At 43.8% G+C, this 27,518-nt stretch overlaps 1 protein-coding gene across 7 annotated transcripts in view; it reads right to left on the reverse strand.

Annotated features, from left to right (window-relative positions):
• nrxn2b (neurexin 2b) overlaps positions 1 to 27,518 on the reverse strand; it is a 970,727-nt gene that overhangs the window by 594,397 nt on the left and 348,812 nt on the right. The window lies entirely within an intron of this gene.

The following is a 27,518-nucleotide window of genomic DNA, read 5'->3' on the forward strand; positions in this document are numbered from 1 at the left end:
CAGTATGATAGGTATCACAGTATGTATACAGTACACATATACATATCACAGTATGATACGTATCACAGTATGTATACAGTACACATATACGTATCACAGTATGATACGTATCACAGTATGTATACAGTACACATATACGTATCACAGTATGATACGTGTCACAGTATGTATACAGTACACATATACGCATCACAGTATGATACGTGTCACAGTATGTATACAGTACACAGATACGTATCACAGTATGATACGTGTCACAGTATGTATACATTACACAGATACGTATCACAGTATGATACGTGTCACAGTATGTATACAGTACACATATATGTATCACAGTATGATATGTGTCACAATATGTATACAGTACACAGATATGTATCACAGTATGATACGTATCACAGTATGTATACAGTACACATATATGTATCACAGTATGATACGTATCACAGTATGTATACAGTACACATACACATATCACAGTATGATATGTATCACAGTATGTATACAGTACACAGATATGTATCACAGTATGATAGGTATCACAGTATGTATACAGTACACATATATGTATCACAGTATGATACGTATCACAGTATGTATACAGTACACATACACATATCACAGTATGATACGTATCACAGTATGTATACAGTACACAGATATGTATCACAGTATGATAGGTATCACTGTATGTATACAGTACACATATACATATCACAGTATGATACGTATCACAGTATGTATACAGTACACATATACGTATCACAGTATGATACGTATCACAGTATGTATACAGTACACATATACGTATCACAGTATGATATGTATCACAGTATGTATACAGTACACAGATACGTATCACAGTATGATAAGTATCACAGTATGTATACAGTACACATATACGTATCACAGTATGATACGTATCACAGTATGTATACAGTACACAGATACGTATCACAGTATGATACGTGTCACAGTATGTATACAGTACACAGATACGTATCACAGTATGATACGTGTCACAGTATGTATACAGTACACATATATGTATCATAGTATGATACGTGTCACAATATGTATACAGTACACAGATATATATATCACAGTATGATACGTATCACAGTATGTATACAGTACACATATATGTATCACAGTATGATACATATCACAGTATGTATACAGTACACATACACATATCACAGTATGTATACAGTACACATACACATATCACAGTATGTATACAGTACACATACACATATCACAGTATGATACGTATCACAGTATGTATACAGTACACAGATATGTATCACAGTATGATAGGTATCACAGTATGTATACAGTACACAGATATGTATCACAGTATGATAGGTATCACAGTATGTATACAGTACACATATATGTATCACAGTATGATACGTATCACAGTATGTATACAGTACACATATACATATCACAGTATGATACGTATCACAGTATGTATACAGTACACATATACGTATCACAGTATGATACGTATCACAGTATGTATACAGTACACATATACGTATCACAGTATGATATGTATCACAGTATGTATACAGTACACAGATACGTATCACAGTATGATAGGTATCACAGTATGAATACAGTACACAGATACGTATCACAGTATGATAGGTATCACAGTATGTATACAGTACACATATATGTATCACAGTATGATACGTATCACAGTATGTATACAGTACACATATATGTATCACAGTATGATACGTATCACAGTATGATACGTATCACAGTATGTATACAGTACACATATACGTATCACAGTATGATACGTATCACAGTATGTATACAGTACACATATACGTATCACAGTATGATACGTATCACAGTATGTATACAGTACACATATACGTATCACAGTATGATATGTATCACAGTATGTATACAGTACACAGATACATATCACAGTATGATAGGTATCACAGTATGAATACAGTACACAGATACGTATCACAGTATGATAGGTATCACAGTATGTATACAGTACACATATATGTATCACAGTATGATACGTATCACAGTATGTATACAGTCATGTATACAGTACACATATATGTATCACAGTATGATACGTATCACAGTATGTATACAGTACACATATATGTATCACAGTATGATACGTATCACAGTATGTATACAGCACACAGATATGTATCACAGTATGATACGTATCACAGTATGTATACAGTACACAGATATGTATCACAGTATGATACGTATCACAGTATGTATACAGTACACATATATGTATCACAGTATGATACGTATCACAGTATGTATACAGTACACAGATATGTATCACAGTATGATACGTATCACAGTATGTATACAGTATACAGATATGTATCACAGTATTATATGTATAACTTTTGTCTGTATAATTTTTAATATTTCTTTGCGCTACACCAAATGATGACATTTGTGGTTCAAAAAGAGAGTGACAGAGTAATGAGAGCATCTATAGGTATGTTGTATCTCTGTTTAAAGGACAAACTCATGTCTTTAGATGACTTATTGACTAAAAACTCTAAATGTTTTTGTAGTTTATGAACTCATCTAAAAAAATTCCTAAGATTTTTATATGTTCAACTCTTCCAGTAACATTATCATTTTTTTTATATTAGTCCCAATAATGTTTTTCCAGCTTCTACTTGGACGTAATAAAATAAATGTAGTTTTATTTGTGTAAATGGAAAATGCATTGTATTTGAACGAAGTATCTGTTTTAGCTAATTCCTCATTTCCTTGCTTTTGTAATATACTGAGACTTTTATGAGCCAGGAAAAGATTTGTATCATCTGAAAAGATTACCTTATGAAAGATGTTTGATGAATTTGAAATATCATTGATATATAAGATGAAAAGAAGTGGACCTAAGATGGAGCCCTGGGGATTTCAACATCAGATCTTTGCACGTTGGGAATAGCTGTTGTTTATTTGGACCAATTGCTCTCCGTTAGTTAAGTAACTTCTAAACCAGCTAAGTGCATTTACTCTGATAAAGTAATGTAACTATCCAAGTTTCCAATAAAACATCTAATAACATTTTTGGGGAAAAAAAAAAAAATATATATATATAAAATTGCAGTGGTCTCAAGTATGAATGTCGGCCTTGTGAATAAATCTCCATGGGAAAGATAAAGCTCTCACACTGCAGCGTCAGAAACTGGAAGTGAGCCAGAGGAGAGGTGAGCAGAAGACGGCAGGAATTTGAGTCTTATTTCCTGATATTCGGACATCTTGCCTCTGATTGACTAACAACACAACTCCATTTGCTTTGCAACGGTGATGTTTTATGTCCACAATTTACACAAGTCTGATGAAGTTCTGCCGTGTGGTGGAGTTGCTAATGCTTCGTGTTCCATTAATGAAATACAAAACGCGGGGGCAGCGTGCTTTTGTCTACGCTGCTCCCACACTATGGAATGCACTTCCTCTTTCGGTGAGGCTGGCACCATCCCTCCTCTGGTTCAAATCGCTGCTGAAGGCTCACTTTTACGACCAGGCAGTTTTAAATCCCTGACTTTTATTATTTTATTATGTGTCTTTTTATTGACTTTAATTATCTGCCTTGTGTTGTGCATTTTATTGTTGACCGTGTATTGTTTTATATTGTGTTTTTACTTTTTTATTCTGTACAGCACTTTGGTCGGCTGCCATGCCGTTTTTAAATGTGCTTTATAAATAAAGATGGTATGGTATGGTAACAGTTAGCTTCTAGGAGGCACGCTCTGCTCTCTCCTGGACACTACATCAACAACAGCTGTTCCTGTCGTGTGCCAAGCTGGGTGAGTCCATGAATGCTAATTGTTACTGAGACTGGTCGCTGTAGTTTCTAACGTGAGCATTTCTGTCTATTTTCCATTGGTGGCTAAATGCAGGAAACAGGTAGAAGAAAATGTTCTTGTTTAGCCTGCAAGTGAAACTCAGAGTGAGCAATCACAATCAAAAGGCAGTTCCTCAGTGAATCTGGTCTTTAGAGCTAACGGTTTTATTCATTACTTTTACAAACATTACAACCATCTTTTGTAACTTCTTGTAAAGTTGAGCATTTAAAATTTTACATTGTCGCCCAGAGATGTAAAGCAAACATCTGTTAAGCCTTTTTATTTATCCTCCGACATGAACCAGAGGTTATAGTCCCCAGCTGAGAAAGTCAATGTCATGACGCATGATGTGAGCTTGTAAAAGTGTGGGATGAATGTCGTTTGCCATCGGTGTGGGAGCTAGATCTAAGTGGTGACCACAAACAAAGACCACCCCAAAAGGCAAAAAGGCCAAAGTTAAACTCTGTGCACACCCACTCTACGATCACATGTCATGGTAAAGTGATGACACTGGTCACCCACTCTGTCTAATGAAGCCTCCTAATACATTAATCATGAAAAAGGGGGATTTATTGGTGGGTGTGAATTTGCATATAAGTACAGGGCTGTGTTTTCATGACTCTGGGCGTTACAAAATGATCCACCAGCTTATACTTCAAAGAATAGCTGTATTAGAAAGTCTGGAAACTGGAGGCATGAAAAAAGTATTATTAACTCTGACAAATGTATTCATAAGAAAAGATGATATTAGTAGCTGAATTTTCAAAGTGCTTCAGTGACACTCCATGGCCCCACAGGCAAAAGGAATTAAACAATATTAAAAGCAACAATTGGAATTCTGTGAATCATAAATCCCTCACAGGTATTCGGATTTTGAACTCATTATCAATTCTTAGACAGAACATGCTACGCGTGAATGAGGGTTCTACCTAAAGATAGAGGTAGTGACTCAACAATGAACTACAGACATCAGAAATGAACAGAAAGGTACCAGAGTTCCTACTTCTGTCATAGCAAATTCATCATGTGTATGATGAGCCAGTCAGAGACGCTCTACCTCTCTAACTGGGTTAGCACTAGTAAGCTAGCTGAATCAAGTTCTAGAAAGGTTTCTGCTCCCTGATGTTCATTCTACACTTAGATTATAAAATCAGACTAATGTGTAGTATTAAAACTAGTTTTAATCATGTGATGGTGATGGTGATGATGATGATGATGATGATGATGAGGGTGATGATGATGGTGGTGATTGTGATGATGAGGGTGATGATGATGGTGGTGATTGTGATGATGGTGGTGGTGATGATGATGATGATGATGATGATCAGGGTGATGATGATCAGGGTGATGATGATGAGGGTGATGATGAAGGTGGTGATGATGATGAGGGTGATGATGATGAGGATGATGATGATGAGGGTGATGATGATGAGGGTGATGATGAAGGTGGTGATGATGATGGTGGTGATTGTGATGATGAGGGTGATGAAGATTTAGGCAACGGGTAGGTGCAATTAGCTCTTGGGGTTTTGGGGATGACTCGAGCTACTAAACCAGATTTTAACTGAGTATCAGTGGGCGACCCTCGTCCCCTCGGTCCTCCTCGTCATCCTTACCTGAGCCTGCTGTCCCCACTGCCAAGTTTTCAGCACCAGGGACAGTTCCGGAGCAGCTTACTCTCCCAGCGCCATTTCAGGACCTTGGACAGAGGCACGCCAAAGAAGACAGCAGCTGATCCAAGTCAGCCATCTTGCAGCCCACAGGGCTTCAAAAGAGGAGCACAGCAGACAGTCGAGGAGATCCAGAGCTAGTCTGTGATTCTCCTGAGCTCGGTTAAGATTCTTGCTGAGGTTAATCTGTGGTGTAGGCTTGCTTAGGGTTCTATAGGAAATAGGCTTAGTTCCTCATCTTGCAGGTTAGCTGACAGAGTGTCAGTTTTTCTCATTTCGGTGTTTTTGTCCCAATTGGACTTTGAGCCGGGGATTTTTCTGTTAGGTGGTTTTTTATTTAGTTCGGCTAACAGCCATTTTTCGTAAGCAGTTAACCGCTTACGTCTTCAGTTTCCACCTCTTCATCACCGTTCCCTGTTGTACGCCTTATTTTGCTGTTAGAAATGGACACCCTTTGTTAATAAACCCTTTTGTTTTTACTCTCACCACCTCGTTATTTATCGTCACACACACACACACACCACCTATTTTTCTTTGCTAGTCCCTCATCCCCCTGGATGTTCAGGAGGGGACGTAACAATCAGTAAAATTGACTGATTTGTAGCAATTTCTGAGCTTGCTAATATTGATAACTGATTCATTATCTGTGCAGCTTCATACTGAATTGATTGAAAAAGAGTTCATCAGTTGTAGATTTACATCCAGTCATGACCTTCTGAAAACTGCCTTTTTGTGACATCATTCTTCTACTGTCATTTTTCCCAGTACAACTGTGGCATATGAAATAGTTTGGACGTTATCTTGTGTATGTTAGTGGGTTAATGTGGGGTCTTCCCAACAGATCACAGATAGATTTGTTTACATGATAAAGATAAAGTAGTTTATAAATATTCAACCATCACTTTGCTCCTATGTGGCTAGAATTGTTTCACTAGAAGCTGGAAGGCTGTTAGAAGCCAACCATTCAGTAGAAATCCTGAGATTTGAACAGGAGTCATGGCAAAACAAAATGAATACACTGCCAGCCTAACAGTGATGTATGGCAGTAGAAGTGCAGAAGATCAAGAAGTAGAGCTATTGTAGACCATGTTACTGCTGGCCCGAGAACTGTAAGTACTGATGAAAAGTGCTTCAGTGTCGAGGTCAATCGGGCAGAAAATTAAACTTCTGCTTTACTTTTGCTCCCAAACGGCAGACAGGATGGTAACTAGTTGGTTTAAAGAGTCTCTGTAATGGTTTTCTCCACTTTGTAGCAAAGCCAGAAGTGTTCTGAGCTACTGCAGGGTGGGTGCAGGATAAAGTGGCATCTTCACGTTGAGGAAACCATGTGTAAATCCCATTTGATCTTCCTCAGGAAGTAATGCAGCAGAGCTGGCTTGTCTAAGGCAGGGAGGTGGATAGTTGTGCTGTGTGCAGGAACACGTTGAACAGGACACAAATAATCAGGTTATTAAGATTTACATACGTAGGAAAACACAAGGGTTGAACTCTGTCCTTGTTGACACATCTCTTCCCTCCCTAAACAACATGTATGTACAGTAAACAGAAAGTCTGGCCACAAACCGTAAAACAGCAAGAGCCTCATTTATCAGGCTTGCTTACGCACAAAACTTTGGGATTCATGAAAGAAAACTTAGCAGAAAAATGTGCGCAACTTTAAGTTGACTAAGGACCTGGCTTACACACATGCTGGACATGGAGAGCACCTGCAGTGCTGCTGCTGAGAAGATACAGTTATGAAATCCTGCAGCATTATCACTTGTACACACACACACAGACACACACACACACACACACACACACGCACGCACGCACGCACACACACACACACACACACACACGCACGCACGCACGCACGCACACACACACACACACATACACACACACACACACACACACACGCACGCACGCACGCACACACACACACACACACACACATACACACACACACACACACACACACACTGCCTGAAGCCAGAATACTGAACACAGAATACCAGCAGGGGGGCAGAGTGAGACAGAACATCAAGCGTCTGTGACAGTGTGTGTCCTGTCACTGTGACCCGATTGATCATGTGACCTGGCTACTTGTACAGGGGAGATCTCTGATTGGGTGACTGGTTAGCACGCGTGACTTTCACCCGGGAGTCTGGGATTTGAATCCTGATTGGACCATTTATTTATACCCGCCACAGATCTCTCTGAAGAAGTCAGCATTGACGGCTTCAGCAACGCTGTGCCACTCCGTGGATTTTCTCTTATTTTTTTAACAAAAGCACTTCCTTTCATTTCTCCACCTCACCCACAGGTACCTCAACTTCTGCTTCTGTGAAATAGCGCTTCCTTGATCTGCCTTGATCTACGGTCGCCATGTCATTGGCGGAGCACTGCAACAGCTGGCTTATGTATATGCATGAGCTCCACAAGGCACTTTGCATTGACCATTTATGGCAGTAAGTGGGCGTGGTGAGGGTGGGATGTGACTAAAATGCAGCTGAGAAACATTCTCGTTAGTCTGATTTATGAAGCGGAGATTGCATGCAGCTGTGTGTCCTCCATGTTTGATAGATCACACACCTGCTTGGCGTAAGAACATTTGTTTGCTGAGCTTAAGTACGGTTTTAGGAAGGATTCTACGCCATGTTTGATAAAAGAGACCCCTGGTCTTTTCTTCATTAGTGCGCTCTAGTGTTTTCCAGCTTGAGTAATGACGTTAAATCAGTTCCGTATTAACAAAATTAACCAGTATCATAGCTTTTTCCAGAATCCAGCAGCCTTTGAGGAACCTTACAAAAACAGAAAACAGGGCTTTAGACTGTTTGTGCAAAACACGCCCAGATAAAAACAACAAAGATCTAACGCAGAAGAGAACATGGGGCTATCAAGTAGCTCATCAAAGCCCTCAGCAAAGTATAAATCTGACTGTAAATTCTGTCTTCCATACTCTCATGCTCATCACTCCCTTAAAACCTACATGTTCGGAGCCCCTGCTGCGACCCTTCCTGTAACTGGCCCTTGTGGGAAAGCTGGCTGTGCTGATGCTAGTGATGGGCATAAAGCTCCACATCTTGTAAACAACCACAAGCGCAGGAAAACAACTTTGTGTTGGATTTGTCTCAAATGACCCCCTGGGACGAGAAATCTTCATATGCAGAAAGAAAAAGAGGAAAATATCTAAATATAACACCACACACTCGGCAGTTCTCTCTGTAGGTGTGCAAACAGTTACTACATCTCTGTCAACACACACAGAAGGCCTGCAGGGTGCCAGCCCGGCTTAGAAAAGATGTAAAACAATGTCTTGTTGAGTTGCTGATCTTTCCCACACTCATCTCGGTGGCCTTTACTGAACTGTGGCCACCAGTGAATAAGCTGAATAAATATTTAATGACAGAGCTGTGAAAATGATCAATGGAGAGCGCAGTGGAGCCAGGATTCCCGGGCTGGATAGATTTATCATCGTAACTCAGAGCGTTTCAAGACCGATGACCATTCTCTTGTATGTCTCCATTATGAGCCTTTAAATGAGAAATGAATGTAATGTAGTGGTATTGTTTGACTGGGTGAATGGAGAAACATTACTGATGAAATGCAAATACAACCATCTGAAGGTGTGATAAACGAGACAGAAAACTGAAGTATTTGTGTAAAAGTCAGAATGTGACCAATGAGATCATCGTTTGTCTTTGGGTGGAGAAGTTCACCGTGTTTCACTTGTAAGGAATTCTGTATCATACACCGATCTGAGGCCTCATTTCTAAAAGGTTGTGTAGAATCCTCACAAAAGCTGAACTTAAGCTAAACAAAAACCACGCTAACTCATTTACTGACCTCTCACGCTGCTCCCACACCGATCATGTGCATTAGAACCACATCCCACCTCCTTATTCCCACCATAACAGCAACCTACGTTACGAATGAACGTTGTAGCATGTTTCAGTCGTTCTGTCGTAGATCTGCTGCTGCGTTCGGATCGTTGTTCTCTTTTATGTCTCAGTTTGGTCCAAACCTCTTCTGTCAGACAGGTGGCCTCATGCTGGACTAAAGAAGACTTTGGTATACAGAGGAGTTCATGGTGGACTTATTGAGTGAAAGGAGCCCAAACCATCAGCATCCCACTACTGTGCCTACAGGTGGTACCGGGCTTTTGTGCTGGGATGCTTTGGCCAAAACTGGCGTGCATTATGGCTTAACATCTCTACTTACTGTGGGTCCTATCTGTCCAAGGACTTGTAGAAGATTTGCAGTCCATTCAAATGTAACTGTGCAAACATCAGCCATGACAAACCTCTTGTTATCTCAGAAAATCTCACACTGCTGGTTTTAATCGATACGTCTAATGAGCTTCTGGCACCTGGAGATCAGAATAATGTCAGAACCTGGAGACGACTATATCATGTTTTTGTTTTGCCATCATTAGAAACGTTCTTGGTGAGGTATCTGTGAGTAATCCAGTCTTCAGTAACACGTCTAGGACTGACACAGTCCGACGATGTTCAGCTGCACTTTGAGTCAGAACGGCACTTTTAAGTGCATCTGGCTCCGTGTTCATTCCAATCATCCAGCACTCAGTCCAGTCTGCACCGCTGTGTGCCCGGCTTCAAGTAATGGGAATAGGCAGACAGGCTTCAGGTGCCAGTATAAATGTCACTGCAATTACAGAGCAAAGAAGTCAGCAAGCACACTGCATAAGGGCGTGTGCTTCTCTACAACAGAGCGGGCGTGAATTTTCAGACAAACATTAAAGCTGCAGCAGTAGAGTAGTCTGGCTTTTTGTTATTAACATTTTTTATCTGACCTTTTTCATTCTTTAGATTCATTTGCATCCAAAAGGGCAAAACGATGCTCAAATTAACGTCATCTCAGGGCTGAAACTGGGAACACTAATAACGAAAGTGTTTATTTGGAGCTATGTTGTCACATTTATAACCTTTTTAGGAAGTAACATCATTTTCTGGTTGCACACCAATCCCAGTAATATCAAATTTGACTAGTTTTTGGATGCTTTGTTTTCTCTTTAGAACAAGACTGGTCAGTGTAAAGAGGCAATTATTGTTTTCTGCGCAGATGGCTCATTTAACTAAAGTACCACCGTCATTTTAGGATGTTTAACAACTTGGGACGGATACAGATAAACTTTATAAGCAGTGTTTATGTCTGACTCCTAAACGTGGAGCTGAGTTAGTGAGCACATAGCAGCTGAGCATGAATATGCATGTGTAGAAGTGAGTGTCTGCAGCTGTTCAGAGTGTGTATGATCCTGCTGAAACATTTTGTATGAATAGCTGCAACAGAGAGCTGAAAACTGACGGAGGCAAAGATCCCAGAGAAATCTCCTGAAAACAACTAAAAAGGAGGGGGAACACAAACCCCAGCAGGATCTGCTGTTTATCCTATCAGACTGAAGTAAAAGCTAACATCCTGCACAAACATTGAGTCATGTGACTAAACAACCCAACATGTGCGCCTCCGCTACACCAGTGTACTTCCCAACTGTTGTGCTTCATAATATAACCCCTAGCAAACTCACATCTAGCCACTCTGGGCCTTACAGCGTCCACATGGAGCATCAGGATTAGCCCCTTCATCAGACACCAGTCCTACACATGTTCGCTGCCCTCCGGTGGAGGATCTACATGCAGCAAGGGTAAACTGTATTTCTGTTATGGCATGGACGTGGTTGGGGGGGTGGGGGGTTTCCAGTCGTTTTTTGTCCCGTGCACTTTTTACCGTCCACAAACATCACGCTGTACCACACAGACTCGGGCTGAGCACTAGGATGAAGCAGAAAACAACCGCTACTGTTGAAGCTTGTTTCCCATTACAGCCGTCCATAAGCTCTCATTTACTGGTTCTAATGATGGCTAACGTGTGATTGGCCGTTCCTGCCACCTGTGTACTTGACAGTTCTGCATTCCTGACATTCCATAAGAGAGCCTCTAGGCTGTAGTTTTATACACATCTAGCCGGAATGTTTTAGGTCTGGCTGTTATTTGCCTCGGCTTCTGACCAAGTCCTCCAAACACACCCACATCACCCCGCTTCTCCTCCAGCTTCACTGGCTGCCAGTCAACTTCAGGGTTCATTTCAAGATCCTGGTTCTGGTCTATAGGGCCTTACATGGACAAGCATCATCTTACATTGGTGATCTTCTTAGTCCCTACACCCCCAGCAGGTCCCTGAGGTCCAGTGATCAAAGCCTACTGGTTGTGCAGCACCAGGCTAAAGGTCAAAGGTGACAGATCATCTGCTGCTGTGGCCCCCAGACTCTGGACCTCTCTCCCCCTGAGCCTGAGACCAGTGGACTCAGTGGTCTCCTTTAAATAACAGCTGAAGACTCACTTGTTCAGGTTTGGTGTGACCTTCACCTCCACCCTCTCCTTATTCTGTTCTTACTCTGCCTTTCCTGGGATCCTCTGATATCCCTCTTTCCTTACATTTTTTTCTTTTCTCCTTTTAAACTTTTTTTTTATTTTTAAAATCTTTTTAGACTAACTATTTTTTTTGTTTTAGTGAAACGTTGCGTAATCATCATCATCTTCTTCTTCTTCTTCTTCTTCTTCTTCTTCTTCTTCTTCCTCTTCCTCTTCCTCTTCCTCTTCCTCTTCCTCTTCCTCCTCCTCCTCCTCCTCCTCCTCCTCCTCCTCCTCCTCCTCCTCCTCCTCCTCCTCCTCCTCTAGTGCTAAAGCAGATTGTGGCATATTAGGCTGGTGAGGTATGCTAATTAAAAACAAATAAAAGATACAAATGATCTCATTTCCCCCAGAACTCCACAGGTTTGAAAGTGAAACATCAGTTTTGTGACATAAGGTGTTTGCCGTTGGAGTTTGAGGTGTCAACCAGAGATCAGCGGAGGAAACGAGACAACAACAATCCTAAATGCACATCCTCCTACAGACACATGATGACTGCACGCCCACCTCCTCGCAACGTGGCTGGAGCACATTAGAAATACTTAAAATGTCATTGGCAGTAAATTGAGAAAGGATTACAGGGGTGTTAGTGCACTATTATGTTCATCAAACAAATCCTCTACCCGTGCTTGTCTTGAATATCAATTCCATAACATCAGAAGAAAGTGTGCAGGAGGTGCTGGCAAGCCCGGCGGCTCAAAATAAAACTCTGCAGTTCATCTAAAACACATGTTGATGACCTGTTTGCCAGGAGGCAGCCTAAACCCACACAAGACCATTTGCTTGCCAATCATTACTCAATAATCACTAGCCTCTGTGTTGTTGCACCTGCCTCTATGAGAATCAAGTATTCTGAATATTCATATCTCGATCAGTCCTGACTGCTTTTTATCGATAACATCAGAGTGTTTAACTTGAGCATTTACCTGGGCAGAATGGGTTAATACAGGAGCGCAGCCAGCGATGATTCACTACCAACAGCACGGCACACTCTGTTGCTAAGTGACAAATTGCTGGCGAGAAGGGAAGCGAGAGATAAAGTGAAAATGAGAGCGAGCGGGAGGGGAAGATGTGCGGGAGAGAAATTGATTGCCTCTCTCTAAGGAATTCTGGCTGCTCTTTGAGGAAGGTTGGGTAAGGGGGGGGGGGCAGATGGAGGAGGGGGGAGATAATTGTAGATGATCATGCCTCACAGAAAATGGTTGCAAACCACCCTGAGTGCGTGAGAGAGAAGAGAAAGACAGGAAAGAAGAAGATGGGTGTGTCCAGGCAGATGACTGAAGCGAGGGATGGAATTCTAAATGACGTCTCTCTTATGAAACAGATTGTTTTTCTACCACATCCTCAGTCGTGTTTTTGTTCAGACGGGCTTCTGGGACGTCTGTCCATGCCCTTACGGAGCCTTTACGTTATTCTTATTCAGATTTGGGTTTAATTCCATGAAGGAACCGCAACAAGCCAGCTTAAGGATCAGATCAGACTTCTGCAAGCTGAATGGATGATTCGTCTGCACAGGTTTCCACACTGCATCGTGGGATCATTGTGCACGATGGTGAAAAGCACTGGTGTTACCACTTCTTCCATTAGCCTCCGAACCAAATTCCTTTTAGCGTGTAGCCTGTATTGTTAATGTTGCTGCTACCCTGAATGCCCGCTCATCACCCGGCTGCTGCTTGAGTCCCTGGGTGTGTTCTCATTGGTCAGCTGCAGACAGGACTCAGATTTTCTGACACTTCCTGAAGAGGCTTGGCGGGTAGATCTGGTCGTGGGAGTTCCCAGGAAACTGTTGCTGGACAAGGCCAGACCTCGTGATAACCCTCATGTTCAACATGTGTTTACATTACTGTCACGACTCGTTGTGTCCAAGGCTTTACTCATGGCTGAGACTAAACTACGAGTGAATCCTCCCACCTGGCTGAGAAGCACCCCCACACATGACTGGTCCCAGTAGTCTTTACTGTTGGGCGATGATCCAAACATCAGAAGAAAGTAACTTCCCTCTTGTCCTCAGCAGCTCAATCCCTGGACATTTAGCTGGATAGACATCCGTCCCTACATGTTTTCTTGTGAAACGGTCTGCCCGTCTTCGGCACCGGACCATCCTTCCTGATCCCACAGCTAGGTAACCCTTCAGGGGTGAACTGGGTGCTTGCTGGATGTTCAAGTGCTGTGACAATAATGGCATCTTCTTTTGTTTGTGGGGTGCAAAGGTGACTGAGTTATGCTTTAATGTCAAAGATGGACGTTGCATTTCAATGTAACTCATCTGATCACTGTCCAAACTTTGTGGAGTTCATTTAAGCTGCTTTCATTAAACCAGCTCTAGAGCTTCAGGGAGACTCCATCCATCAATAATCACGGTTGTGTGGAAGCTGCATGAAAAGGCTTTTGGATTAGTGAACTCCACCCAGTCTTTCTACACTTATCAGAGGCTGATCGTGTAAAAAACAGTCAAATATTTGGATTCCCAAGACATCTTGTCACATTTGTTTGAAAGTATTTCAGCGGCACCTAGCAAGCCCATTCTGTTTAATGTCAGAACTTAATCTCATTATGGATGACATCAGACGTTCCCAGGGACTCCAGTGTCTTACCAATTACATGATGTATAAAACATGAAGTCCCTGAAATCTGCTTGATGAAATTTTAATACATCATAGTCACTGAGAGAAGTCAGTCTTTCATGTGGAAATCAAACATTCTGCTGCTGAAAGTTGAACGTTTAGTGAAAACAGACTTTATCCTTGGATGTCCCCGTATAGTGGAACGTATGTGGAGTGACAGAGCATACGGAGGGTGTTGTGTTTAAAGGTGTTTAGATGACCCTGTTGTTGTTACCTGCCAGTAAAAATGGTCAACATTGATCCTAAATGTTTATGACATTTAATAAAATCCTTAAACACTTCTCTAGATAAACATCTGATTCAGTTTGGAGTCAACCCAATTCAAGATGGCTGCGACTGCCAACACATATCGATGGTTTCATGGTTGTTGAGTCAGGATTTGGTCTGATGATAGCTAGAAGTCTGTGACTCGTGTAGCATGGTGTCTTAAAACTGGTCAGTAGCTACCGGGCTTAACCCTGACCCTCTCTATGGTTCCAGGACGTACGTCAGCAGCTGACTAGCATTTAGAAACAGGATAATAGGTGGACTGCATGCTCCAAGTGCTAACTGAAATTATGTTCAAATGCGGACCAAAACACCAATGAAGCCATTATTGTTGAAGAAAGCTGGGACTTTAAATTGTTGCATTAGTGTCGCTGATTTGCTGCTGGTGAGGTAGAAGAGGCAACTGCTTCCCACAGGCTGTGGACAGTCCGAGCAGCCGTCGGGGCTGCACATTCAGCAGAGCTACACCATTAATCATACAGCTGCTTGGGTCCAGTTGTATAAAAACAAAAGGGCATGAGTGGGAACTAGAAAGAGAGGCCAGAGCCCAAAGGGCAGCTCATAGTGGTGGAGAGAGAATAAAAGAGACAAAAGGGTATTGGTGATTCAAGATAGGAGGAAAAAAAGATATTGAGGTCAAAGGTCTCTCTGTCTCTCTCCAAACTCTAAATAAGCTACTGACCCAGATCTGTGACACAATACTCTTTGAATGTACTGGTTGTAAAGTCACATTGGGGAATTCAAAGAAAGCCAGAGTCGCGGTCTGCCCTGATCATCCCCAGTAACAGTCACCATGCTGCAGTTGTCCCAGGTTTGTGTTCACAGGTGGGAGAGCCGGCTGTGCCTGAGCTCCCTGATCAGAGGGCCGGGGGTGTTTGAGGAGCGGTGTGACTCAACTCCAGTGCCGGTTGATACTCTCGCCTTGGGTAACTACTAGCCAGTCTTGGTCTTGGTCTGCCTGTTGTCCAGTCCTGAAAGTTCCTGCTCACTTTGTCTTCAGAAAGAACCTACCATCGCCTGGAGTTTCCACCAACGTCACGTCGCTCAAAGATCTCCTGGCCTCCGCTCTCCTCCTGCCCGTCGTCCTGTCTGCCTCCCAGCCTGGTCCTGGATCTGAACTCCCGCCATTCGTCCGTTTCCACCCGGTCCCAAAGACCCAGCAATCTCCTTGTTCCCAGACCTGGCCCAGTCCATCCTCACCAGTCCTGGTCATCAACCGTAAGAATAACCTCCAAAACTAATCGTATTCTTGGTTCTCTGGTTCCGGGTTATCTCGTATCTGTTTGCTTCTCGTTTTAGATTCCGGTTTGTCCCATTCCCGTTTGGAGCAGCGCCCGTAGTTTTACTCACCATTCTGAATAAAGATGATATGATTTTCACTCACCCTGTCTCCGTAGAGTGACTCTTTCATGTCTTGGGTGAAACTGCTTCCCACAAACACGACAGCCAGGCCTCTGTTCTGAGCAGAACACAACAAACTGCTGTTTCTCTTTCTGTTCTGGCTCGGTTCTCCCACTGCTCCGACACCGAGGCTCACTGCAGCACTAATGCTTCATTTCCTCCTCCACAGAGAGCGCCGTTTCCTCCTTCTCTTCCAAAAAAAGCTGAAACTGAAGAGGTGCACATTTCCTCCCCCATGTTGGAATGTGTGTGAGGTTGCTCTGACTGCTGGTCGTCTCTGTCATGGTCTGCGTCCGGCGTCCCCCTCATGTGTTCTCCAGCCCCCCTCTAGGTTTCTGTGCCCCTTTTTGTCCCCAGCTCCCTCCCGGTCTCCCTCAGGTCTCCCCTAGTCACCCCTAGTCACCCCTCTGTAGCTTTCTCTAGGTTCAGCTTTTCATGCTATTTGTCTCCTTTAGTGTGTGTTTCCTTCCCCACTTGTTAGTTAGTCTCCCTTACTCCTCAGGTCATTAGTTATTTATTCTTTGGTTCTCCTGTGCCCTTAGTCTTTTAGGTTTATTATTTATTTAGAGATTTTTAGGTTAGGGTTTATCCCCTCTGCTTTTTCCCTTCTCATTAAGTTCATTGATTTCAGCAGTCTGCCCTCAGTTCTCCCTCACCACGCACCTGCTCCTCGTCTCCCAATCACCCAGTCACTGTGTACATAACCCTGTCTGTGTCATAGTGCTTTCTTGGTTCATTGTTCGTGCCAGCATTGTTTTGAATCTCAAACAGCTTGTTTCTGTTTGCATGTTCTCTCCATACATGCGTTGATTTTCTCCAGATACTGCGGTTTCCTCCCGCACACCAAAACATGCAGGTTAATCTATGGAAGACTAAATAGACGTATATGTATTGACATCTGTGTGAATGGTTGTTTGTCTCTATAAGTGGCCCGGTGGTGGCCTGATGGCCTGTCGTTCTCCTTCCTCTTACCAGAGGAGCCCTGAAGGTGGACACCAGCTCTCAGGGATCCTAGTGGGATGATCATCAATGGGAACACTAATGGAACTGAAGAATTGATCAGGATTGTTGATGGATTGTTGCACTAAATACCAACTGTTCCTAGTTTTAGCACAAGGCTGTGTAGTGTTAACCGTGCAACTGAACAAATCTTAAAAATCTGTTGCTTGGTTGGGTTTGTGGCTCCAGTTTAGGCTCCCATAGGTGCTCAGCATAATTGTTTGGTTCTGTGTTGGATTCCAGATAAAATCACCCATTGTTATATATCATTACAGGACAGGTACGGTGAAACTGAGCTCTGATCTTTTCTACTGAACTGCTGTCTGGTTTTAAATCAGTCATGCTGCAAACAGTGTCAGCACTTTGTTGGGCCAGAGCCAAGCAAGACACTGCTTCAGCACCAGGAGTTCAGCTTAAAGTGAACATTAACCAGTGAAGCAGTGAGTGTGATGTTTGACATCGCTGCGTTTGTGATCGCCCCCTCAGGCCAAACGCGTAACTGCAGCTTCAATAGTAAGCTCGTGCATGAGGCGTGCATGCTGTACGTGCACACTCCTGAGCGAAGCAACAGCTGAGGCCGTCCCGTACCGGTGCAATGTACAGCTTTAGACGGTCCTACACAGTTCTAATAACAATGTACTCTGATGTAGGCACACTAGACATCTATCCCGGCTTGCCTTGAAAGCATCAGCCCTTTCCCCCCATCGCTATTTTATTAGTTACAATTAATAATTAGCATGATTAAAATAGCCCAAATTGCTTTGATGTCTAGAATTAATTCTACAAGCATAAATAAAGTGATGTTAAGGCAGCTTTGGTGTGGTGATCCTGTTAAAGGACATAGCTGAGACGTGCAGACTCACGTTTGTGCATTACCAACATTTTTCCCCTTCTCCACATCTCCATTGTGTTTTCTCTCCATCTATATCGTGATAATAATGGTGCACACCGGTGCACCAAGCAACTGGGAGCAGTGTCTCATGATATCGTCCTCGTGTCACTGAAGGAAATTCAGATGAGCCGCAGAGCTGCGAGTGTTAACGGGACGGTAGAGCAAATGCTGCTGCCTTTATTTGCCAAATGCAGGAAGTGCCAAAGTGCCTGACGGCTGCAGAGCCGGGGACTGCAGGCTGACACCTGCGGCATCTCTAGCAGAAGCAGGAATCTGCAGCAGCAGCAGGTGTAAATCAGTGGTCTCTGTCTCCAGCTCTGCAGCTGTACCTTCCTCGTCAGCTTGGCCAAGAAAGGCTTATGTCCTCGTGCACGTGTGCAGATTATCATCCTTTTCTTTGCTCCCGGAAGAACGGCTCGGAGCACAAATGGTTTCTTTGTTGCTACTCTGCAGTGAATATCTACAAGAGCGTTCTACAGGAAGTAGCAAAGGGGCTTTAGAAGTGTTACCGGGTTTGTCGCTGTGAACAAAGTCGCTGAGTTGGTAAAACTCCCTCTGCTCTACCTCTAAGCTACACAAAGCAAGCACTACAGGCTATGCCTGAGTGTGAACGCGCATGACATCATCACACATCACGCTACCTCTGGAAGGCGTGGGGGAAATGTGCTTGTTCCACCCAAGCATGCTCTTTTTCTGTGACTTTACAGGAAAACGGAGGCAATCACAGTAAAAACGCCAGGGACCATTCTCCTGGACAGGGCATTTCAGAAGAATGTATGAGGAAGAAATATCACACTTCTATACACACACTGCTTGTTAAACTTCTTTAAGAAGTCATAGCAGAAGTAACAGGAGCACACTGTCCTTAACCACTCACGTAGAGGAGGTTGGTCGGAGCGCTGCCTGCTTTCAGTCCACGTGACTCACTGAGTTCCTCTTAAAACCTCTGATTCATGAATGATGGTGCTGCGTAAGTCTCTCTTTAGTTTAGTGATTTATGCATGAACTTCTACAAGGGACAAATGAGGAAATTATCATGAAATACTTCATCCTTGGTTTGGTTTTGAGGACAAAAACATCACAATTATAAATGTGATGTCACGTTGAGATCAGGAGGGCTGGACCCAACACGCTGAACGCAGGACGACAAGAGGCAGGAGTGTAGATGAAAGCTAAATCTGTTATTAAGGATGAAAAACCCAAAAGGGCAGGAAACCTAAACCGATTATCGAGATGCACAAGCTCACTCTTTCAGCAGAGAGCTAGAGAGCAGGTGGGGGGGGGGGGGGGGGGGGCACTGACAACATCAATGGACCAACAACACAGAGAGACACAGGCAGGGTTATATACACAGGAGCTAGTCGATAGGAGACGAGGGGCAGGTGCGTGGGGAACGGGGCACAGGTGAACTGAGGAGAAGCAGAAATACGCAGGAGAAGGTGTCAGCCTGGGAGTCATGACATGTGATGGTTACCACATCATTCTGAACCTTATAACCGTTGTCTACACACATTAGTGTCTTTACTGATAAAGTGAGACTTTGGTATTTCTTGATGGAAGCATTTAGGCTTAACGTGAGAAACTGCCTGATGTAACCAGTTGGTCACTGGATGTTTGTAGCGGTGCCGGCGATGTCTCACACCTGACTCCAGGATTAGTGTGTGTGTGTGTGTGTGTGTGTGTGTGTGTGTGTGTGTAGTCCCGTGGGGGAGCATGGTCACACCAATAAGGTCTTCTACTGTAGGTGTCTATGAAGGTGGATCATGTCAGAAAGGAGAGCATCAGAGGAGGGGGGCCACGCTGTTTATGCTAACCAGTGTGAGAATGGAGCTGGATGGTGTGTGTATCCTGATAAAAGGTCAAAGCAACAGAGCTTAACTGCCAGTCAAGCCCACACCACGAGAATTAGCCCAAACACACATGCAGTTATTACAGTGACCACCAGGGGGAGCTGTGATCGTTTATAATGCATACCCTCCCCCATCCTCCCCCCTTCCCCTCGTCTGTCTTGGCAGAGAGTCTATCATCTCACCTAATTCTGCCTGCTTCATTTTATCCTGCTCACAGCAGACACATGCATGGGCTCGTCGAGAAAGACAGTGGATGTGCACGCATAGCAGGAGGGGGAGGACGAGCTCTGAGGGGGAGGACGAGCTCTGAGAGGGAGGACGAGCTCTGAGGCTTGCTGTGAAGCTCTGTGATGCAGCCCTAGATATACGCATCGTAAGACCCATTCAGAAGAGCAGATGCAGAAGGAATGAGCCGCCAGAGACCACTGTGGTTGGGTTTTAACCTCAGCTGACATCCAACACGCTTCCTGTAGACACTGGCGATTTGAATAGAGACCACATTTACTCCAGCGGGAATCATTTTGTCTGCATTAGAAAAGCATATGAAGAATGGAAGCTGGAAGTGTCAGATGTCAGTATGCAAATACAAATCACACATCAGCCAGCGAGGATGAGATAAAGAGAGAAACTGCTGCAGAACTTGAAGTCATACAGATGATCAAAATCCTCAAGAGTTTGGCCCAAACGGTTAAGCTCAAACGCTCCGCTTCACACCAGAAACCTTTCTGTGCCACGTTATCTGTCGCCATGCAGGCCAGATCAGGGCTTCTCTACTGACAGATAATAACAGTAGTCGAACGTAAAACTTAAAATGATAATTCCCAATAAATGATGTTAAAAGTAGCCTTTGTTGAGTCGTTTTAACAGTTTTTTATTGTACAACCGACGATTTCTAAAGGAAACGAACAAACCTACAACCAAATGTTTGCATCCCACTGTCAGGATGAGAGGATGGAGGTTATTGCTCAGCTCTGCACCAGAGGAACACAGAAAAGGCCCAGCTGGTGGCATCAGTGATTGGCATGAGGTTTCCTGGTCATATTAAGGCTAGATCAGCGTTTTTACGTCTTCATCCAGTAGCAAAGTTCAGGGGTCTCATGACCAGAAACTCATTCATGTGTTCATCTCCAGCAGGCTGGACCATTGCAGTGGTCTTTTCACTGCTCATCCCAAAAAGCTGTGAAACAACTGCAGCTTGTTCAGACTGCTGCTGCTGGAGTCTGACCCAGAACCCAGAGAACCGAGCACATCGCTCCTGTTCTTAAACGATCTGACTACCAGTCTAAAAGGGCTTCAACTGGTTTATAAACCACTCAGTGGCATGGACCAGTATAAATGTTGGTGCTTCCTGTATACACACCCAGCAGGACCCTGAGATCAAACAGTCAGCTGGTAGAACCGGGTCAGAACCAACCAGGGTGGAGCTGCTCACAGATGAATCAGCTTCCTCGTCACCTCACGCGCCCCGGCTCTGGTACCTTTTAAGTCACACCTGAAAACCTTCATGTATTCATCAGCATTTTAGTTCTCAAACACACAAAATACTTAGCAGAAAATACTCAATCAAGCAAAAACTCAAATAACTGAAATCTGCTTCAGCTGGCTAAATGAATGACACCGGGAGTCGAACCAGCATCCGCAAACGGCAAAACACAACAAAAGGCAAGGACTTGAACCACCGCATTCATGAGGACATTACAGCAGCAGCTTCCCTAAGACGCTCTTATAGCCGTGTCTTATCAGAGCAGGCGTGGGCAGAGCTGTGCTGGAATCGACCGTTTCAGTTCCGGGTATGAACAGAACTCACATTCAGGATCACAGACGTCTCAGTGGTGCCAACGGTAACACGTTATCCTACACGGCGCCTCCCGTTGCTCTCAAAGAGTTAAAATAGCGTGATCTGGCTCCTTTAAAGCATTGCACTGGCCTTGTTTAATGTCACCGTGCAAGTGCATTGGAGGACCTCCCTGCTTCACATGGAAATGAGTGTGTTGTACCAAATTTCAATGAAGCGGATCATTGATCTTCTGGCTGTCAGCCTGTCAGCCAAGATAAGGTTGGAGGTGGTCATCGATGCTCGTCTGTAGGGATGGTTCGGTGTACGTCTACAGAGCTATTTAACAGTTAGACTTCCTGTTAGGTCAATTAGAATGATCCATAGGGACTCCCGCTGGTTTAAAGAGTTCACCTGAGCAGCACGATACGGGTGGCTAGTCCTGACTCAACTCATGGATCGAGTTTTCTAATTTGATGCCTGAATGAAAAAAGTTGTTTATTTCTTCCATTTTCTTTTTTGTGTTTGTTTGTTTTCACCAAGAATTCATATTCTATATTCTCATTATTTTCAAATAAATGACACCTTGCAGATAAAATAATGAATCCGGTGATACGACCTTAAGCATTGCTGCTGGGATGAGCAGGACAAACACCATTTCATTAGAGAAGATTGGGACTTTAAGGTCAGCAGCTAGACAGAGATACAGGTAGAGAAGAAGACAAGCACGGATTTAAATCATATTGTGTGTGTGTGTGTGCACGTGAGTGTGCATGAGTGTGCGTGAGTGTGCATGAGTGTGCATGTGTGTGGGAGAACATTTGCCTAATGGTCATTATAAGGCAGTTGGTGATAGGTGGATAGTCTCACACTGTAAATCACGAAAATCGTGTTGGCTTCCCAAACTCATTAGGCTCGTCTCACTCTGTTGATCTCACAATGCACATGCAACTTCATCTGTGTGTGTGTGTGTGTGTGTGTGTGTGTGTGTGTGTGTGTGTGAATGGCTCCTAAGTGTCTGACCATCTATTTTGTCTGTGTATGAAAACACAGATCAGTGCAACAAAAGACTTTTTCCCACAGTTCTGCGTTTTTTTCTGCTAGAAGTTCCTGAGAACGTGCAGCAGAACGTGCAGCAGAACGTGCAGCAGAACGTGCAGCAGAACGTGCAGCAGAACCTATGGAGATCACTCCTCTTTCATTTACTAAAACAGCACAAATTAAAACATTCAACCTGATGTTAGTGTATCTTAATTTTCATCTTCTAAACAAAATCTTTGTCTTTTCAGGAACTTCAACCAAAAAGGTAGAACTAAGGTGTCACAGGACAAGATGGAAATTAGCCTTAGGCTATAATCTGGTGCCATGAATGCTCATTAGCCTGCATTGTTCTAAATAAATAACTGTAAACTGACTAAAAGACAAAAACAACACATTGTCCCTGACAGCCATGTTGACAAACACAATAAAGAATGTGTTTTTAATCAGTGAAGTAAGATCTCACCTTACCTTAAAAGTCAGCCCTTCCTAACAGGTTTACCTGAAGAGATGAAAATCCTGTTTGTATATTTAGCACATGCTTTTATGCAAAGAGGTGTGGCAGCTGGCTGGGCAAGGTGACTTGCCCAAAAGCACGGTGGCAGAAAGACCTGGGATGACACGGGCAACCCTCTGATTACTGAACCACCCTGTCTACCTGCCAAGCCACCCAAAGTTTTACTACACTGATTCAGCAGCGTGTGATCTACAGACAGGTGTCTTCAGCGTTTGGACTACACCTAATAGGAAGTCCAACAGTTTGGCTTAAAACTCTATTTTGCTGGTTTGCCTGTCCTTAATGAAGAATTAGCACAAAGCTTGGTCAGAATACTTGCAAGTGGTCAAATGTTCTCAAATTAGAGGAGTTTTTGATGAAAGGATGTGGGTGTGGTTAGATGTTCTATTAGCTCAGAAAATAACGTTGTGCTTGATCCCGGTCCAGCCCCCAACATGTCTACATTAACATGCTGTCATTATCTTCGCCAAGCCCACTGAGAGCAGGAAGTCCATTTTTTTATTCGTGGATTTCTTTTTCATCCGCCCTTCTGTGTGAACTAGAAGATAACACAATGATGCTGCTTTTGGTACTTTTGGGTTTTTCAACATTTTATTCACATTTAGTGCAACATAGGGTAGCAACATAAATCCACCGGTAAAGAACTTCACCCAATCTTAAAAATGTTTATAGTTTCATATTTGTGGAACGGCCATGTGTGATTTGTTATTCAGTCCAAGCTTTCTCTGTGTTGTTGCAGACACACAAAACAGCTGAGCCACCATCTTTGAGCTAATGTGTTCACATTAGGCCTTTTGCATTCTGCACTGCCTAGAGCTCCTATTATTAACACTGACAAGCCATTCATTCCAATTACATAAACCAAAAAATGTGAAGAAGTAAGCACAGAGAGTGTAAGTGAAATTGATTGTCTCACTGCTGCTATCTGGACCTGCCAATTGATGATGCACTCTAAGAGAGGGGAGTCGGGATTCAGAGAACACGCCTTCTGTATTGCGTTGGAGGAGAAGCAACAAGCCGCCACGGTTAAGCGCACCGCTTCCCTCAACAGTTCGCTCCCGTACGCAGACATTTCTGTGGGTGTTGCTCTGTTGTTTTCCATTAGCAGATTGTAAGGATGTGTGTGATTGTTCACAAAGGTTTTAAGTGCACTGTTGCCTCTGATAAATTAGGGTGCCTTGCATTTGTGTGGCTGGGTGCGTTGTGTGCATACATGCAGGACACAGGAACTTTGTTTACTTGCATTTTCAGAGGACAACAAACCTAAATGTTTGGCCGTTATTGGGTAGAGCCACGTCTGACTTGACAAAGATTCAATGGCAGCTCAGTTTCTAGAGTCCGCCACTTAAATTGTTTGTGTTTTGATGGTTTTGCCTTTAAATGACTCTAATATGTGTGTTGGATTGTAAGATCACAGAGGAAAATTCTTTAACCCTTTCACGGGTGACCCCTCCAGGACAGGGGGTGGTTCAATATGGTTGAACAGCTTTATCCCTCGACAAGGGTGAAGTGGTGAACTCCTAAAAATAAAAAGGGCCTAGGGCCCATCTGGCCCCATTAACAATAGGGGAGGGACAATTTTAAGATGGGTGCCAACTCACCACATGCTCACAATCAGCCTTGTAACTACCTGTGTTCATTTACCCACGCTGGTGTGTATGACATGCAGGGGCGCAGATAGGATTTTCAAACTGGGGGGGACAAAGTTCCATTGTACCCTCCCCCAAACACACACACACACACACACACACACACACACACACACACACACACACACACACACACACACACACACACACACACACACACACACACATTAGTACACACACACACACACACACACACACACACACACATACATACGTACACACACATACACACACACACACACACACACACACACACACACACACACACACACATACGTACACACACACACACATATGTACACACACACACACACACATAGGTACACACACACACACACACACACACACACACACACACATACGTACACACACACACACACACACATACGTACACACACACACACACACACACACACATACGTACACACACACACACACACACACGTACACACACACACACACGTACACACACACACACACACACACACACACACATACGTACACACACACACACACACACACACACACACACATACGTACACACACACACACACACACACACACACACACACACACACACACACATACGTACACACACACACACACACATCATGAATGAAATGTGTGTTAAATGGAAGAGCATCCTGATGTGGTTGACTTTAGCCATGCTAATACGGTTGATTCAGCCCCTAGCCGCTCATTTCTTTTGGGAAAGACCCGCGCCCCTCCCCTTCCTCTTCTTCATACACACACGGAGCACCTGAACCCTCTCAGTCAGCAGGAGCGCCTGCAGCTGCAGGGGGCACCAACTTGCTGTTTCCATTCCAGACGCTGTCATATGACAGATAACAGCAAACCCCGGTGCGGCGCAGATTTCTTTCTTTTTAATTTTTTACTCAGCGCTTGTGCGTCCCTTTTGGGTCATGAAAAAATGCCGCCCCGGGCATCTGCCCTGTCTGCCCGTGCCTAAAGCCGCTTCTGGGCACACATGACTTCCATATCTAACGCATCGGCGTCTGCCTCTTTTTTACAGCTTTTTTTTTTTACATTGTCCCTACGTCTGCCACGTTAGCGGTGTTTTACCATCATTTCTACATCCATCACGTCCCAGAGAAGGTTAAACCAACATCAGACCCAACGTTTGGAGCTGGTAAACTCCACACACCTCTCGTGCAGCACCAGCTGTCTGATGCTGCAGCAGCGTCAATCTTCCCGGCTGGATGAGTGAATTTCTTCATCAGAGTCAATAATCTGCTTCATAATCAGAGTCAGTCATGACCAGACAAAGTGGTCAGTCAGACCTGCTGGCAAATATACGTTTTATCTCATATTTACTCTCTTCATGCTGCACGCGTCTCCTCCTCTCCCCGACTGGGAGCCTCTCAGCGGGAGGCGATTTTCAAACTCTAAAAACTCCCAAACTTTGCTCAGCCTGAAGGTTCCACATCTCCACTATCTTCTGGTGTAAAGTAGTAACTTCATGAGGGATCATGTTTGTAGATGAGACTTGTTAAAGTCAGCAATGAGGCGCTTACAACGAGTAAGTCCCAACACGACAACAACGTACTGAAACTAGAACCAACACGCATAAACAGACAGATCGGTCCCGCCTACTTACACTGTTGGTCTTTTTTAAACACGCAGTCATCGTTGCTCATCCTGCATCCTAGCAGCAACCACTTTGGCGCCTCTGGAGCCGGTGTTTGTTTACATCATGCTGCATTCAGTGTAATTAGAAAAAGGAGCTTCAAGCGCTAATCTCCGATTTTGTTTTCTTTCTGGCCTTAGTGGGGGGGACGGATCGGGGTTGATTTGAATCTGGGGGGGACAGATCCCCCCCGTCCCCACCCTATCTGCGCACCTGATGACATGTAAAAATAACCAAGACCAAAACAAAAGTTAGCTCTGCTACCAGATGGTCATCAGGGCTACCATGGTAACCTCCAGTGGCTCATTGAGGGTTGCTATGGTAACCTCACACCTGTGTGTCGCAGTCCCTGAAAATAAAACAAACATGGATTATAGACAAAACTAGAAGTCGTGCTAAGATCATTACTGGACGGTTAACACACGAAGGCCCTGATGGCCAGATGGGAATTGTGTCATTCCTGCATTAAGTGTAAATGATAAATGACATCAGAGCCACATCTGCCCTAGAGCACACGGACAGAAACGAGCTGCTGAGCACAGGCGCCACCCATCCCTCCAACCACCACCAGCAGGCAGGGACAGTTAAGTGTCTTGCCCAAGGACACAACAGCAGAATTATCTTCCAGGAGCCGACATCAATCCTACAACCTTCTGATTACGGGACAACCCGCTCTACCTCCAGAGCTGCTGCTGCCCCAAAGCCCCAAAGAAGAGGATACAATAATTTCATCTCCAGTTTTAAAGAAAACCATTTTAGCTGAAATATAACCACATAACTATGGAAGCGTGGCTGTGCATCATCCGCACTTTCAGAGGATTTGAGAGAAAAGCATAAATGCTGCAGCAGTGTAAGACAGGGTGGGGGAAAGAAGAGAAAAATGCCACAATTTCATGAATAA

The sequence above is a fragment of the Nothobranchius furzeri genome, chromosome 14 (assembly GCF_043380555.1).
Source record: "Nothobranchius furzeri strain GRZ-AD chromosome 14, NfurGRZ-RIMD1, whole genome shotgun sequence".
NCBI lineage: Eukaryota > Metazoa > Chordata > Actinopteri > Cyprinodontiformes > Nothobranchiidae > Nothobranchius > Nothobranchius furzeri.